The sequence below is a fragment of the Bombina bombina genome, chromosome 3 (assembly GCF_027579735.1).
Source record: "Bombina bombina isolate aBomBom1 chromosome 3, aBomBom1.pri, whole genome shotgun sequence".
In the NCBI taxonomy this organism is placed as follows: domain Eukaryota; kingdom Metazoa; phylum Chordata; class Amphibia; order Anura; family Bombinatoridae; genus Bombina; species Bombina bombina.
Genome location: NC_069501.1, coordinates 755,986,052 through 756,004,184, shown reverse-complemented (window position 1 = coordinate 756,004,184; position 18,133 = coordinate 755,986,052). Strand labels below are relative to the sequence as shown.

The 18,133-nt window shown below is 34.1% G+C and overlaps 1 protein-coding gene across 1 annotated transcript in view; it reads left to right on the top strand.

Moving 5' to 3' along the window:
• Positions 1 to 374: 374 nt before the first annotated feature.
• The window catches only part of LOC128651914 (uncharacterized), a 193,945-nt gene continuing 176,186 nt past the window's right edge, over positions 375 to 18,133 (top strand). The window contains exon 1 of the mRNA XM_053704878.1: positions 375 to 431. The gene's annotated coding sequence lies outside the window, so the exon portion shown is untranslated. The remainder of the gene's footprint in view (positions 432 to 18,133) is intronic.

Below are 18,133 nucleotides of genomic sequence, written 5' to 3'. Positions count from 1 at the left end.
GGTAGGTAACAGGAACAAACAGAAGATTAAAAGTCTGCGTAACTGCAGAATAAATTACCTATGCTGACAAGGCTTGAGGCTGTTTACCAATGCCTGAACTGTTGGCTGACTCTTTGTCCCCCACTAGTTGTTAGAGACAAGTATAAACCTGCCTTGCCGCTTTATTTTCTACTTTCCCTCTGTTTGTGTTTTGTTTTTCAGAATATGAGCCTGCAGGCAGGTCTTGCTCACCTCAAGAATTTATTTCTTTAGTACCAGTTGCAGAGAATTAAACCTATATGAGGAAGGAGAGCTAGATATTTCATGCAATGCACTGACTGAGGCAGCCAATATGTGCAGGTTGGATGTAGCATGCATAGCACACAAAGTAATGAGATGATTTAGTTTCTTCCATTTGGAAATGAACAGAGGTTGCTTGCTTGATCAAATAGGTATGTAGATGTGCATAAAAGACCAATATCTTTTTTATTTATATTTAAACTTTCTGGAAATTCATGATTGTCAACAATTTTTTTTTCATTTCCATTAATAAAATGCAATATGAAATAAATGAATTGAACTTTTATGTCTACTAAAATGTAAATATAACCAGTATAGAGATTGTATTTATTTGTGTGTTTATTAAGTAGTTATTTTTCCTTGCCTGACTAGTTAAACATATTAGATCACTAGTATGAATGCTATGATTTTTTAATTGTATACAGAACATCTGCACATTCTTGCATTCTAATAAAAATATTTCAGTTCACTATTACCAAGAATTATAACGCAGATACATAGTATAGTTGTAAAAAAACAAGGATTGTAAAAAAAAGTTGTTCTTACAAACAAAATACTTGTCAAAAATTTACATAGTTACATTTAACAAGTCGGTCTGTGGGTTTTTCATCTAAAGTGTAGTTTCCAATATTTTGAAATCAGAGGTAGTGTTGGATTTCTTTTTTTTTACTCACATTGTGGCAAACAGATTTTGGAAATCACTTGCATAGTGGCAAGAGGATTGTAGAAATTCTATTACTTTACAAAAAATAATATTTCTGTATGAATAAAATTCAAATGTCAAAATCTTTAACAAGGTAAATGCCACAAACTTACACATACGCATAGGCTGAGAGGTATATAATATACATTGTACACATACGCATAGGCTGAGAGGCATATAATATACATTGTACACATACGCATAGGCTGAGAGGCATATAATATACATTGTACACATACGCATAGGCTGAGAGGTATATAATATACATTGTACACATACGCATAGGCTGAGAGGTATATAATATACATTGTACACATACGCATAGGCTGAGAGGTATATAATATACATTGTACACATACGCATAGGCTGAGAGGTATATAATATACATTGTACACATACGCATAGGCTGAGAGGTATATAATATACATTGTACACATACGCATAGGCTGAGAGGTATATAATATACATTGTACACATACGCATAGGCTGAGAGGTATATAATATACATTGTACACATACGCATAGGCTGAGAGGTATATAATATACATTGTACACATACGCATAGGCTGAGAGGTATATAATATACATTGTACACATACGCATAGGCTGAGAGGTATATAATATACATTGTACACATACGCATAGGCTGAGAGGTATATAATATACATTGTACACATACGCATAGGCTGAGAGGTATATAATATACATTTTACGCATAGGCTGAGAGGTATATAATATACATTGTACACATATGCATAGGCTGAGAGGTATATAATATACATTGTACACATACGCATAGGCTGAGAGGTATATAATATACATTGTACACATACGCATAGGCTGAGAGGTATATAATATACATTTTACACATACGCATAGGCTGAGAGGTATATAATATACATTGTACACATACGCATAGGCTGAGAGGTATATAATATACATTGTACACATACGCATAGGCTGAGAGGTATATAATATACATTTTACACATACGCAAAGGCTGAGAGGTATATAATATACATTGTACACATACGCATAGGTTGAGAGGTATATAATATACATTGTACACATACGCATAGGCTGAGAGGTATATAATATACATTTTACACATACGCATAGGCTGAGAGGTATATAATATACATTGTACACATACGCATATGCTGAGAGGTATATAATATACATTGTACACATACGAATAGGCTGAGAGGTATATAATATACATTGTACACATACGCAAAGGCTGAGAGGTATATAATATAAATTTTACACATACGCATAGGCTGAGAGGTATATAATATACATTGTACACATTATAGAGGTATATAATATACATTTTACACATACGCATAGGCTGAGATGTATATAATATACATTTTACACATACGCATAGGCTGAGAGGTATATAATATACATTGTACACATACGCATAGGCTGAGAGGTATATAATATACATTGTACACATACGCATAGGCTGAGAGGTATATAATATACATTGTACACATACGCATAAGCTGAGAGGTATATAATATACATTTTACACATACGCATAGGCTGAGAGGTATATAATATACATTTTACACATACGCAAAGGCTGAGAGGTATATAATATACATTTTACACATACGCATAGGCTGAGAGGTATATAATATACATTGTACACATACGCATAGGCTGAGAGGTATATAATATACATTTTACACATACGCATAGGCTGAGAGATATATAATATACATTATACACATTATAGAGGTATATAATATACATTTTACACATATGCATAGGCTGAGATGTATATAATATACATTTTACATATACGCATAGGCTGAGAGGTATATAATATACATTTTACACATACGCATAGGCTGAGAGGTATATAATATACATTTTACACATACGCATAGGCTGAGAGGTATATAATATATATTTTACACATACGCATAGGCTGAGAGGTATATAATATAAATTTTACACAGCAAACTGAGACAGTCACTGATAAGGAAACATTTCTGTAGTTGAATGAGAAAAAGTAGCTTGAAGAGGGAAAGGCACAGCCGGGTAAACATGAATGATGGCTGCGTTATGGCCTCTGGTCCATAGGATGGATAACCCTATTCCAGAGGGTTACGAGACGTTTTTGTTCCCACTATGATCTATAATAAAATAACATTGTTTAATTATTTGTAATAAGAAAACTTTGCAATATACTCTCATGATTTTTTAACCTGTAATTTAAAGGGACTCCAGAATTGTTATTGTTTAAAAAAAAGATAATTCCTTTATTACCCATTCCCCAACACAGTTATATTAATATACTTTTTACCTCTGTGATTACCTTGTATCTAGGAACCTTCTTCCAGCTCGCTGATCACATGACAGTGACTGTTTATTATCTATTGTCTTAAATTTAGCATTGTTTTGTGCTAAATCTTAAATAACCCCCTGTGCCTGAACACAGTGTTATCCATATGGCCCACGTGTACTTTCTGTCTCTTTGTTTGAAAAGCAATTTAAAAAGCATGTGATAAGAGGCAGCACTTAAGGGCTTAGAAATTAGCATATGAGTCTGTCTAGGTTTAGTTTCAATTAAGAATACCAAGAGAAAAAAAAAGCAAATTTGATGATAAAAGTAAATTGCAAAGTTGATTCAAATTACAAGTCCTATCTGAATAATGAAAGTTTAATTTTCACTAGACCGTCCCTTTAAGGAGCTTTAGCACTGATTCAACTTAGTTACTATTGCAAATAATGATTTTCCTATCATGATTGTTGATGCAAAACTGATAATCCACCTTTTAAAAGCCAGTGACACCATAGAAGCTTAGGGAGGAAAGGAAAAGCTCACCTAAATTGCCTAAAAGTATTATCCCATGTCTGCCTGGGAGAAAAGTCAAACAAGCACAATTTTTAAAAGTATTTTACAGCAAAGGCTGCAAAATAAAAAAATGAATGTGTATTGCAATAATTAAACATTTTATGCATTGTTAAAAAAGTCACTTTACTGGTCCTTTAAGATAATTTTAACCAATACCTCTTTTAGCAGAAGAAAGATGCTCTTGCACTACTGCATTTTTTTTATTTTTTTAAACCATAGCATATTTCACTATAATAACTGACATCTGTATTACAAATGTGTGACTCTAGCACTGGCTATCCTGGCTCTTTATTATACCTTCTGGCAGTTTCCCAATTGGTATAGACTGAATGAAAATAAATATGTTCACAAACAGGCTATTTGTACAAATGACTTTGTGGTTAGTATAAAGTACATAAAAACATATATTCCCCATATGCAGAACAAATATAAACAATATTTACAATGCATGCATAAGTTTCAGAGATACATTGGTCCAGTCACTATTTTTTGCTGTCCATAAGGACATTAAACATCATTATGTTTGAAACTCACTTATGTCTGGAAATGCAACACATATGCATAATTAAAGACTTCTAGCTAAAAAATGGGGGAAATGGAATCACTTAAAAGGGACATCCTGGCCTTTAAATGGACATGAAACATTTTCGTTCATGATTCAGATAGAGCATACAATTTTAAACAATGTTTCAATTTACTTCTGCCATCTAATTGCTTTGTCATCTTGGTATCCTTTGTTAAAAAACCATACCCAGGTAGGCTCAGGAACTAGAAAGATAAAATTAGATAGGGGGTGCCCTTGAACCAAAGAATCAGTATTTCAGGTCACAATATTGGATAATATAGAACAGTTATATAGTATACTGTGGTATGATATATCTGATACAGAGTAATATATAAATATATATATATATATATATATATATATATATATACACTTTACAAATTTAGCTCTATGGTTATACAGTGGTTATATGGGAAATTGTGATACAAAAGTATCTTGAACACATAAACCAAAAATAGCTATAAAAGAACAATATATAAACAATATAGATAAACACAAGATGTAAGTCCCATTGACGGGATAAGAATATATTATATCAATGACTCCTGTGAAGTAGTGGGATGACTAGGTCCAGGCAGCTGTCTGTGGTGGAAACCAAGGCCAGGATCCAAAAATCAGCGGTCTGTGGAAGATATAATTGAACAGAAGCGCCATATGGCCTAGCACTGTATGTACTCTTGTGAGATGGTATAAAAAGATGTTTTACACTCATATTTGGTGAAGCACCCCTGTGGTGCAAATGAAGCAAGCTGGGATCAAACAGTCACCCAGCAGACTGACCTCCGGGGACTGTTTGATCCCAGCTTGCTTCATTTGCACCACAGGGGTGCTCCACCAAATGTGAGTGTAAAACATCTTTGTATACCATCTCACAAGAGTACATACAGTGCTAGGCCATATGGCGCTTCTGTTCCATTATATCTTCAAGAACTAGAAGACAGCTGTTGATTGGTGGCTGCACATATATACTTCTTATCATTAACTTACTAAAGTGCTCAGCTAGCTCCCAGTAGTGCATTGCTGCTCCTTCAATAAAGGATACCAACAAAATGAAGCAAAATTGAAAATAGAAGTAAAATGGAAAGTTGTTTAAAATGTTATTCTTTATCTGAATCATGAAAGAAAATCTTTGGGTTTCATGTCCAGTTAATATTTTTCTTCATGGAAAATGTATTAAAATGCGTTCAGCTGACATATTTATAATTGACGTCTATCTTAAATTGACCTAACATATCTTAAAACCTACAAATTTACTGCTTGTGTTTTGATTGGTGAGGAGCTGAACACTCATTATAAAGGGTTAGAAGCATTTGAAAAATCAGGCTTACAATCAAAGTGCCAATTGAATTTGATAGTTGAAAAATGATGGCTGCAAAATCTGAAATACAACACCAGGGAAAAAAACATTGTTTTGAATAGGGTCCATAGCTTCATAAATCTGAAAGCTTGATTACCAGTGTAATTTCATGAGTTTATACAGGCAGATTGCTAGTTGAGTTGTTGATAAATGGAGACATTATATACATTTTTTTGCGTTAGCAATTGACAATATAGTTTCCCCATAGCACAAAAATGTAACTCAGCATTTCTCAACTCAGTGTTCAATTCAGTGTTGAATGTTAATGGTTAAAAATTAGACTCTTTAAAGGGACAGTATACTGTTAAATAGTTTTTCCCTTAATGTATTTCCAATGACTTGGTATATCAGCTGCCGAGTATAGAATGTATGCAAAATTGCTTTTTCAGGTTTATCTGTGTATATTAAATTGATGGTTTTGTGCACAGCCTATTGAAATGGGTTGGGCTTGAAGGTAAAATTATATTTTATTATGTTATCACTTTGTGTACATACACATGCTTCCTTATCTTAGCAAAGCTCAATACTTAGAGAGAACAATGGCAAATTAGTTATCTCTTCTACACCCCACCAGGAGTGTAATTTCTTCTGCTAGCTGTGTTTACATAGCCTGTCAATGGCCTGGACTGAAAGGGATATTAAACACAATTTTTTATTTTGTGATTCAGATAAACCATCTAATTTTTTTTTTTTAAATTCTTTATTTACAGCTGACAATGCATTACATAATATACAAAACAGATTTTTTTTTTTTCTCTGTATGGGGTACAGGAGAGAAAAAAATACTTCCTATACCTTAAAAAATAATAAAGAAAAAAAGAACAAGCAAGAAGTTAAATATATACTTTTCCCCATTGTTAACTTTAGCCAGAATACATTGTTAGGATTTTATATTTTATTGAGAGGGAGGAGGAAAGGGAAGGGGAAAAAAGGAAAAGAAGAAGGGGAGAAAGAGAAGAGAAAGAAAAAGAGAAGAGAAAGAAAGATAATAATCAGTTTACCATATGCCAAGCAAAACCAGATCAGGGTTTCGAAATGGATATATTAAAAATTCAATTTCGTTAGGAGGAAGTATTTTTATAAATTCTGACTACTTGAGGAAGAATCTAATAATATCCTGATCATTATTTATATTAGTATCAATTTGCTCAAGAGTACATTGTTTCTTTAGGTAGTTTTTAATTTCCATTATACTAGGAACTGTTCGCATTTTCCATTTTTTGAAAATAAGATATCTGGCTGCCAGTATAGCCATATTAATAATTTTAGTGTTATCTTAGTTATTCTCCGAGTTAAAATAAAAAAAAAAAACTATGTTCACTGATGTCAGGACCAAGGAGGAATTATTCAGCATTTTGTGAAGCCAAAATTGGATTTTAAGCCAGAAGATTCTAATTTTTGGACAATCCCATATCATGTGCAGAAGGTTTGCCGAAGGAAAAGAGCATTTAGGGCATATATTGAAATTGATATTTCCGTATTTAATATAGTATACCATATATAATAATTTCAAATGAGATTCCCTCCAAGTAGAAGAGAGAGTTACTCACCGAGCTTCTTGGATTGAAAGATGTGGTAACTTAGAATCTAACTCTTGCATTAATAGTGTGGCCCATTTAATACAAATTTTATCCAAGTTTATTGTACCCATATCTGAGACCAGGGCATTGTAGAAAGGGGAAATTGACATATAGCCATTTTTAGCCAATACAAGCCAGTTTTCAATAATTCCTAGTGACCAATTCCAGCCATAATCCGTTGTAAATTTTTGGGCATAATGTCTCACTTGCAGGTATGCGAAAAAATTTCTATGTGGAAGATTAAATTTATGTCTAAGAGAATCAAAAGTTTTAACAAAGCATTTTTCTGTATCTAACATCTGGTATACATTGGAAAGCCCCTTATATTTCCATTTTAAAAAAATTGTTGAGTTTATTCCAGTTTGAAATTGAGGGTTTCCCAGGAATGGAATAGACACGATGCTCTATAACTAACCAACTACATAACTTTTTCCATGCTAAGATTGGATTATATATGGATCTCAATTTCTTTATTCTATATGGAATGGAACTAGGATTGGAATGAATGAGGGACGCGAGAGAAAGAGGGCTCATTATATTTTTTTCGAGATTATTATTCGTAACATAGTCTTTTAAGGATAACCAATCAATTATTATATGAGCCAGAAAGACGTAATTGTAAGCCCTGAGATTAGGTAGAGCCAGACCACAATATCTTATGGGGTAAGAGAGTTTTAAAAATGAAATTCTGGGCCTCCTGTTTTGCCATATAAACGATCGCAGAAAGGAATTACAAAGCAATAGATCTTTCTTGGTCAAGAACAGAGGTATATTCTGAAGTATATATAGTAATTTGGGAAGAAGGATCATCTTATATGCTGCTATACGTCCAGATAATGGAAGAGGTAGATTATGCCAGTTTTTAAGAGTATTTTTTATTTTATTTATGATTGGGGTAATGTTCAGTGAATACCAGGTATCAGGATTGGGGGATACCATTATTCCTAAATATCTGAATGAGCCCTGGACTATAGAAAAAGGTATTTTTGTATAAGAGTCCCTCACCTGCTTAATCCAAAGAGGTTCCGACTTTGTAATATTAACCTTGTATCCAGAAAAGGATCCAAACTGTTGTAGAATTTGAAGAAGTCTAGGTATATTCGTATTTGTATTGGTCATGTATATCAGGATGTCATCTGCATATAGCACAATCTTTAGCTCATGTGCACCTATCTTTATTCCCTCAAGTTGCTGTCTAATTGTTATAGCAAGTGGTTCAATAGCAATGTTGAAAAGAAGCAGGGAGAGAGGGCACCCTTGCCTAGTTCCTTTGCATAGTCTTATATCATGGGAAAGAAACCCATTAACTACCAACCTTGTAGAAGCATTTTGACATAGGTTTGCAACAAATGTAATAAACTTTCCTTTCAGGCCAAATTGTTCTAAAGTAAATAGTAGATGATCATGATAGACCGAGTCGAAGGCCTTCTCGGCATCTATGGCTAAAATTGCCATGTCCGAGTTAGGCCCCTTCTCTATGTGCTCTGAGCCCTCATTTGCCCCAAGATAGTCTATGGCAAGAAAAAGTTCTCTTATTTTAGCAAAAGAATTTCTATTCTTCATGAATCCAACTTGGTCTGAGTTAATAATAGAGGGTAAGGAAGATTGCAGCCGTTGAGCTAAAATAGAGGTTAAGAATTTGTAATCTGAGTTCATGAGGGCAATAGGCCTGTAAGATTCCTTCATGGCCGGGTCTTTCCCTTTTTTTAATAACAACGTCATAAAAGATGCTAGGAAATTAACTGTGGGCTCATTGCCTTGTATATATATATATATATATATGTGATTAAATAGAGCAGTTAGATGAGGTGTTATGCTAGTAGGTATTATTTTGTAAAATTCGTTAGGGAGTGTATCTGGACCAGATGTTTTATTATAAGGTGACTTCTGAATTGTATTGGCTACTTCCAACTCAGTTATGGGAGAGTACAACTCTTCAAGTGCAGCAGAAGATAATGTGGGGAATGAGAATTTACTCCAGAAGTCTTCTTGTTCCGCGGTATTAAAAGTTCCAGTAGAGTATATGTCAGTGTAGTATTTGGAGAAAAAAGCATCTAATTTTAAGCAACTTTCTAATTTACTTCTATTATCAATTTTTCTTTCATGCAGAAAGTGCCTTTATTATTTTCAACCATTCGCTGTTCTTAGCTGCTACAGCAGCCCATGGCCAAAAAATATTTTGCTAAGAGGTGATATTTTCACCTCTTAGCAAGTAGCCGTGGGGTAAATTCGGCTCCCGTGGGTGCCAAACTAGATTTACTGCACTGCTATTGGCTACAATGGCTAAGAGGTTAAAATGTCACCTCTTAGCAAAAACTGTTTTTCCCGTGGGCTGTCGTAGTGGCGAACGGTTGAAACGAATAAAGGCACTTTCTGCATGAAGTATCTTATACTTCATGAATGAAAGTGCCCTTTATTTGTTTCAACAGTCAACCCTAGTGTTTCAAAAATGATATGGTTGACTTGCACTTTAATTTCTCTCTTTGTCCTTAGCGAGTGGCCTCTACATAGGAGGAATCAGGAACACTTAGTAATTCTAAATGGCTGAATCAAAAAAATTACATGACATCATATAAGAGCTGTTAGTGGGTTTTGAGAAAGAAACGGACATAAAGATTGTCCAGTAGTCTAACATACCAGACATATGTTTAATCAGATATATTTATAAACACACATGACTTCATTGAATTTGCGGTTCAGTTTAAGTGTTTTTAACATTTTTGTGTCTTAATTCTGTTTAATAAAGTGAGACTTTGAATTTTTATATTCTATTCACCGTGTTCATATGCATTTATATGTACACACATTTATACTACAATTTTAATTAAGGGGCCAGCACTCTTGTTCTTGCTGCTTGCTTTCGCAACTCATATTTTAGTGAGTCTTCGTAGTGCTACCACTCCTCTACAAGTGCATAAAGTGATTTAAAAAATGATTGCACCTGTAGTATAATTATTGTAAATTGGCTCTTCCTTGTTAAAATTTTTGTTATAGACAAAATAGTTTTAATGTTACCTGCAATTTTATGATATATCTCACATGTTGAATTAAAGGTAGTTATGTTTTTTGGTGTAAAAAACTAAATATTATGGAAATTTCCATGAAGGGAAAGAAAGAGTTGTATTACTGAGTTTTTAGCTATTTGAAGATTTAGCAATTAACTTATACATGATGTTCTTTAATTAAATTAAAAAGTGTATCAGCTTCCAGGCATCAACATATATTTTTGTTGCATAAAGCACAATGTGTATTCTGGCATTGCATTTCCATCTCGCCTCAGTGCTGTACATTTCAGAAACACACTAGCAATTCCACTTAGCTCAGCAGTAAGTGTTAATTATGTCACCATTTCTACTTTTTGTGTTTATGGCTCAAAATGTGAGGAAATCACTAAAAACATATCCATTAGCTCTTAAAGGGACATAATACTCATATGCTAAATCACTTGAAACTGATGCAGTATAACTGTAAAAATCTGACAGGAAAATATCACCTGAGCATCTCTATGTAAAAAAGGAAGATATTTTACCTCACAATTTCCTCAGCTCAGCAGAGTAAGTTCTGTGTAAAAAGTTATACTCAGCTGCTCCCAGCTGCAGGTAAACAAATTTAAAAAAATGAAGAAATGAACAGCAGCCAATCAGCATCAGCAGTGCTGAGGTCATGAACTCTTACTGTGATCTCATGATATTTCACTTAACTCTCATGAGATTTCATAGTAAGCTTCCTTTACCTGATTGGTGAAATAATATGAGAGTGCACGATGCTAGTCCCTTCAGATGTCCCAGGACAAACACACTAAATTGCTGCTTAGAAAGCCTTTACAATGGGAGGTGGCTACTGAGGAACTTTTGAGGTAAAATATCTCTTTTTTACATAGAGATGTTCAGGTGATATTTTCTAATCAGCTTTTTACAGCTATGCTGCATCACTTTCAAGTGTTTAAACATTTAGGTATTATGGCCCTTTAAGTTAAAATATTCTAAACTCTAGCAATGAATATAAATTGCTGGAGCCTGCTGTTTATGTTAAAAGCAGTAATGTTAAAGGCTACTTTATGTTTACTACGTACATTCTTAATTTTTTTTGCATCCTTTATGTTTGACTAGTTTTGCACTGCATGGGAATATCATATTTTCTTCCTTTTATGTCTGCCTTGCTTCATTCCTGTTTAATATCCCATGTGTTTGTTTTAGATCTCATTAGCCTCACGGTGCTTACGCTTTTTCAGATCTCTCTTTTATTGCTTCACCATATTTGCGAGACTAAAATGAGGACTATAAAAATGGTCATTTGCCCTGAATGATTTTCTCTGTATGAAGATAAAGTAGATAACAGCCCATGTCTGTTATCGAAATAGTCTCAATAAACTTTATTTAAAAAGTCTAATGACTATACACAGATTATCACATTCATTATCATTATCATTGTCTGGGTGATTCACATTGTAATTCTTTTCAATGCTGCTGCATGAGGCATAGTTTGATCATTGGATACCCTTGTCACAAATAGTTCTTTTGCATGGAATTAAATGACATTTTAATTAGCACCACATAAATTGCATGCTACTAACTTGAATACTGTGGTATATTTTCACTCTGATTTGCTGCTGTTTCCTTATAAACATATAAATAAATCAAAATAGTCTTTGTTTTATTAAAGTCATGTGAGGACTTAAACAATATGTGGAATTTGACGTTAGGTAGCAGATAAATCTCTATACTATTTGTTTTATTTCTGTGGCATTTGGGCCTGCTAAATTATTGCTTGTGAAATTATATGCAAAGCAGAAGACATTCAAATTTTGTGAAGCCTTCCATATTAGAGGTGGAATAACATAAAGGTTACATTCAATGATGGGTCCAATAAACTCGAGCAGCTTTGACAGAGTGATCAGTACGTGCCACTCACTTGCAGGCAGGAGGGTGTTGCCTTCATAACTGACAACGTACAGTTTATAGTGAGCTCAATTAACTATATAAAAAACTGTCAGTCCTACTGCAACACATAAGGAGCAGATCTACAATCAGGGGCATCTGGTTGTAGGAACAATTTGGAAATATATTTATCACAGAAAAGGGCTCTGTTTGACATATAAATATAGACAAAACTTTTTCTTTTTTTTTAAAGGGACAGTAAACACCTTGAAATTGTAATATAAACAGTTTAGTTAAATAGTGAAACAACCTCTCAAGGCTACTCTGTTACATATATCTCCCTAATTGGATTTAAAGGAACAGTAAACATGACATTTCCGTTATGTTGTTATAGGATAACACATTTGCAAAGTCTTAATGTTTTTGAAACAAATTACCATCCTTTTTAATGCAATCATTTTTTTAATAGCCAAACTCCACCTACCATTTGCCTTATTTAGAGGAGCCAATCAGGGCTTTAGTCCACAGCAAACAAGGCTAGTCACTGTGATAATGTTAGAATAAAGTAGATTGTTTTGCAGTTGTTATATGATAAAGCAAATTAGGGACATATATGTAGCAGAGTTTGCCTTGTGAAGTCAGCAGGTGTTTTTTAAGTTATGGTAAAAATTGCTCAATTTTCAAAGCTATATTACCTGAAAAGGAGGCAAAATAAATAATGATAATATGTATTGCAAAGTTGTTTCAATACACATAACTAAACATTTTATATAAAAATCTCAAGGTGTTTACTATAACATTAACAGATAAGAACTGCAGAGCAATTGTCTTGTCAGCTGAAGACTCAAGTCCATATTGACTCCTCCAAATGAGGCAAGTAGTGAGTTGAATTTGGCTATTGAAAAACAATTGCAAAAACCAAAACTTACATTTGTTTTAAAAATTGTTAGACTTGGCTGATATGTTATTCTATAACAAGACAACAGAATTGACTGGTAATTACAAGGTGTTTAGTGTCCCTTTAATAACAAAATGTCAGCATAAAATAGGCTGTTGTGGCAGCAGCTTAGTGGACTCATACTCATTGAGTTCCTGCTGGTCAGAGGAAACCAGGGCAGGTGCCTACTCTTCCATGTGATGGCATATTTAGTTCTTTTGTGGCCTATGCACAGTGACATTTGCTGCTCTCCTGAACTCCCAACCCCTACAATTTTATCTCATATTTGCCTTATATGTTTCTCACCACTGGAGGCCGGGGGATGTATAAAAAGGCCAGGCTCTTCCCCTAGACAACCAGAGATAAACTGATTTGTAATACAATGAAAAAAGAAAACATTTGGAGAACATAGGAGGGAAAAGGCTCAGTGACTTATCTTGTCTATCATTTTGTTAGTGGGGGTTCCTGCTATTAATATACATAGCTGTGTTATGTGCCCCAATACATGATATCTCACACAACAAACAAGAATTGCTAGATCTGAATGTAATTACAGCCAAGACACTTAGGAAACACAATTGCATAGTGGGTTTTTATAAATGTTCAACATTTGCATTTTATTAGGGTAAAGTATTCTTGCTAAATAGAATAATGAGAACCACCACAGAACCCTCAGAGATGTGGCAAATGGGTTGGTAATGTGTGTTCCTGGGTATTTTAGGGTTGTGGCAAAGTGTTTCACCTAAATCTCATTTAAGCATGCAGATTCTTATAGATTCTATTGCTCTTGTGAAATTATCTAGATTCTAAGGGCTCAATGATTTTAAGCTCTCTGGGCTGGCGAGATTACTAAAGAATGCTCGCCAGTCCTATTTCCCTGGTAGAATGATCTAAAGCTATTTTTTACTCTTAAAACAGGGTGTCTCGCTAAGGGGCGTATACTGCATTTTCATATGAAATGTGCACAACAAAATTCGTATTTTAAACATGATACAAAACAAATATTTGAAACATTCACACAAAAATAAGCAGGAAAAAAAATGTATTGTTAAGGTGCATCAAAAACCGTAACAAAATTATTCACCAAAAATCGTATGTTAAAAAAAAGTTAAAATTGTATGTAATTTACACAGGAATAAATCAAATTAAATATGGACAGCATAAATCGTAATTGTAGTACACTGGCTGTGCGAAAATCACACAGAAATTTGAACTTATAAATACAAAATGCAAAGCGTAATTGTTGTTTTATTTCGTAAAATGGGCATAACATGGGCATTCCATGGGCGTATATGAAAATGTCTCTCTAATCCCAGCGTAATTCTATAAAGATTTTTGCACTGCAGATATCACAGTTTTTTCTCACCAACTAAAAGGTGGTGAGCTTTTCTCAAAACACTCAAAATAATTATAACCCTAATAGATAAACACATATATACGAAAATATAGGTGAATATAAGATGCTCAATGCAGAAAGCAGCATAATGTGAGTTATATTGGCTGCAGGATTTTAATTTTAATGTGCTCCCCCTGCTAACTTCGCTCTAAGGAGGGAAGTGTCCCTATCCAGCGATCTCCTATACTTTTAATAGGAGCCATCTCGCCACTCGCAGGGAGTGCCCCTTTTTTACTATCATTCCACTGGGGCAGCCTTGTGAGAGTTGATGAGAAAAAGTGGCTTTGAGCAGGCAAAGTTTATATCATCAAGCCTGAAGTCTTGCTACTTCAAAGCTGGAGAGGTTGTCTGTCACATTTTTCTATTTTATTTCTTTTTCCTTATGACTTTTTTAAACATTTTCTTTTGCGGATATAATAGAGTGATCTGTTTATAGAAGGTGCTTTTTTGCTTTTAATTGTTTGTTTTGTACGTTTTTGAAGGCATTTTTGATATGGTGGTATCCTTAACAGTGGAAGTTTACTGAGATAGAAGTGGCTTCCTTGATTACATATTAGGAATATCTGGTTTACCATAAATAAATAAAAAATGTAAGAAACAAGTAACTCACAGGCTTTACAAGAGGATATTGGTAGAGATTTTCACAGCAATTCACATAAACAAATACACCCAGCCAATGCAAAAATAAAACATGACAGCATAATCAGTCAGTAATGACTATTGTATCTAAATGCAGGATTTTTATTTAACTAACCATCGTTACCTCTTCAAGGCATTTGTGCAATGAGTTTCAATTATTGAGTTTAAGTTTGAGTAATAATTGAGTTTGAGTCATTTTACAATAAACATTTTATTTAAACACCCAAGCACTTCTATACAGTCATGTATTTTTATTCTGATTTGAGAAACATATTTGGTTGTGTGTAAAATGTCACAGTTTGAGAAAGAGCTGACCTATGTATTTATCTTCTTTTTAAAACAGGAAACAGTTGTGTTTATTAATATGTCAGATGAGCATTTACAAAAATGATAAATAATGGACAGTAAATATAAAAAAAAAGTAAAAAATGCAGCAGACCTTAGTAAAGTTGCATTTATACAGTTAATCTACCTTATGAAAGGCAAAATTGTGGGTGTTAATGAAAAATGTACCTTTTATTCACTTTCTTTTCAGTTGCTTCCTGTATTCCTGTGCATGTGAAGTAGTAATGTACCAGCTGGTACACTGCACTCAGCAATAGATCATGATGCCCAAGAACATAGGGAACATAGTATAGCAACTCAGTTGAGGTAGACAGTCACCATCCGGTTGGCTGAACTATCCAAAACCACCAGAGGCGTAACTAGAAACCACAGGGCCCAGGTGCAAGAATCTAAGAAGGCCCCCCCACCCAAAAAAAGTGAATTTGATACATCTTTTTTTTTTTTTACATTTAACAGAAAAAAAATGTGAATCAGATTACATGTCTGCAAAAGGAGGTACCCTGTGCCCACAGTCTGTGAAATGGTCTGACCCCCTATTACTGTATATAGTGACACTGTTTAACCCACCAGTACTGTATATAGTGAGTGATGGCTGGCCTGACCCTACCCGCCCCAGTACTTTATAAAGTGACCACAGTAGTCTGTGACATGGTCCACCCCACGTACTGTATATAGTGGTACTGTATAGATTGACACTGTTTACCCCCGCCCCCCATGCTGTAGTAGCAAGGTCTATAATTTGCTGGTTCCCAAAACTTACACACACACACATGCATAAATACACACACAGTCACATACATACATACACACACACACACACACACACACACACATAAACAACAATGGGTAAAACAGAAAGACTAACCCCTGTAGTCAGAGACACTAGTGAAGCATCATGTCACACTCACATGATATCAGTGCAGGCTGTAGCACGTCAACGTTTTTTATGTTTTTTTTGTTTGTTTATTTTTTAAGCTGGGCCCCCAACCTTGGGGGCCAAGTCGCAATTGTGACTTCTGCACCCCCTGTAGTTTTATCACTGAAAGCCACTAAAAAAAAAAAAACTTGCAGGATTGAAGGGGCCAGGAGAGTCCTCCTGGACTAATACATTTTTTTCACTAACACAGTGATTCTCCTTGCTGTAGTAAGGCAGATTAACTGTTGACATGCAACTCTAAGCAGATTTGCTAATAAAAATCTTTATTTGTGCTGTCCCTTTAAAAAAGCAAAAAACAAAATAACATTTAATATGGTATGAATTTGATATGCAGTCTAAAATGGAAGTTAATGCTCTTCTTCTCAGTTGAAGGGAAAGGGGAGCGGCTAGTGAGAGCTCTTCATTTTTTAGCAATATGCGGCAATTTCAGCTTTATATCAAACCTGTTTTGCTAGTATCAAAATGCTAATGAATGCATGACAGTTCTTGGTTTCAGGCAGTCTCGTGCACTATACTATGCTTAATGGTGTGTGAGCAAGTAATTGCTTATAAGCAGGCGTATATGCAATAGAGCCTTTTATACGTCTTAATTTATCACTTCATAATTAAACTGATTATGTAGATTTCAATGCAGCTCTGAATGCTGCTACCCAATAGGGAATCACTGAGCGGATTTTGTAGTAACTCCTGGACTCATAGATTAATCCTTTAAGGCTATTGGAAAATGTGTGTTTGTAAACTAGATACACCTTGGTAGTTTGAAATACTCTAGGATATTAGAACACATCTGTTGATAGTATACCAGATTTAGGCAGGTTCATATACAAATAATGTAATTATATTTGAAGCGATATTAGATCTTTGAACTTTATGAGAATATTAACTGTTGTTGGGCGATGTGCCAAATCTAACAAATACTGCAACATAATTGCCAAGTCATAGGAAATGGTTGTTGTTAGAAAGCAATCTTGTAATTAGAAAAACATCACTTTTTTGAAACAGAACAAGATATAACTACCATTGTAATATATTATTAAATCCTTAGACTTTATTAATAGCCTATGAGCGTTGTATTATTGGGCAATATGCCAAACCTGATAAATATTGCAACATAACTGCTGAACCATAGAGAGTTGTTATTTTAAAGGGATAGGAAAACCAAAAAAATAAACTTGCATGATTCAGATAGAGCACGCAATTTTAAAACACTTTTAAATTCACTTCTATTTTCAAATGTGCTTCGTTTTCTTAGTATCCCTTGTTAAGAAATGAATACGCACATATCATACACTAGTGGGAGCTGCTGCTAATTGGTGCCTGCACACATTTGTCTCTTGTGATTGGCTAAATAGATATTTTCAGCTTCCTGTCAGTAGTGCAATGCTGTCCCTTCAGCAATGGATAACAAGAGAATGAAGAAAATTTGATAATAGAATTAAATTAGAAAGTTGTTTAAAATTGTATGTTCTATCTGAATCATAAAAGAACAATTTTGGGGTTTACTATCCCTTTAAAGATGTAGAGGTATCTATAAAAATAACCCTTCCTGCAATAGAACCAGATAAAGTAAATACTAATAATAAAAATATTATTTCTAACTATCAAGGGGATTTGGTATATAAGACAAGGCTGAGACTCGGAGACTA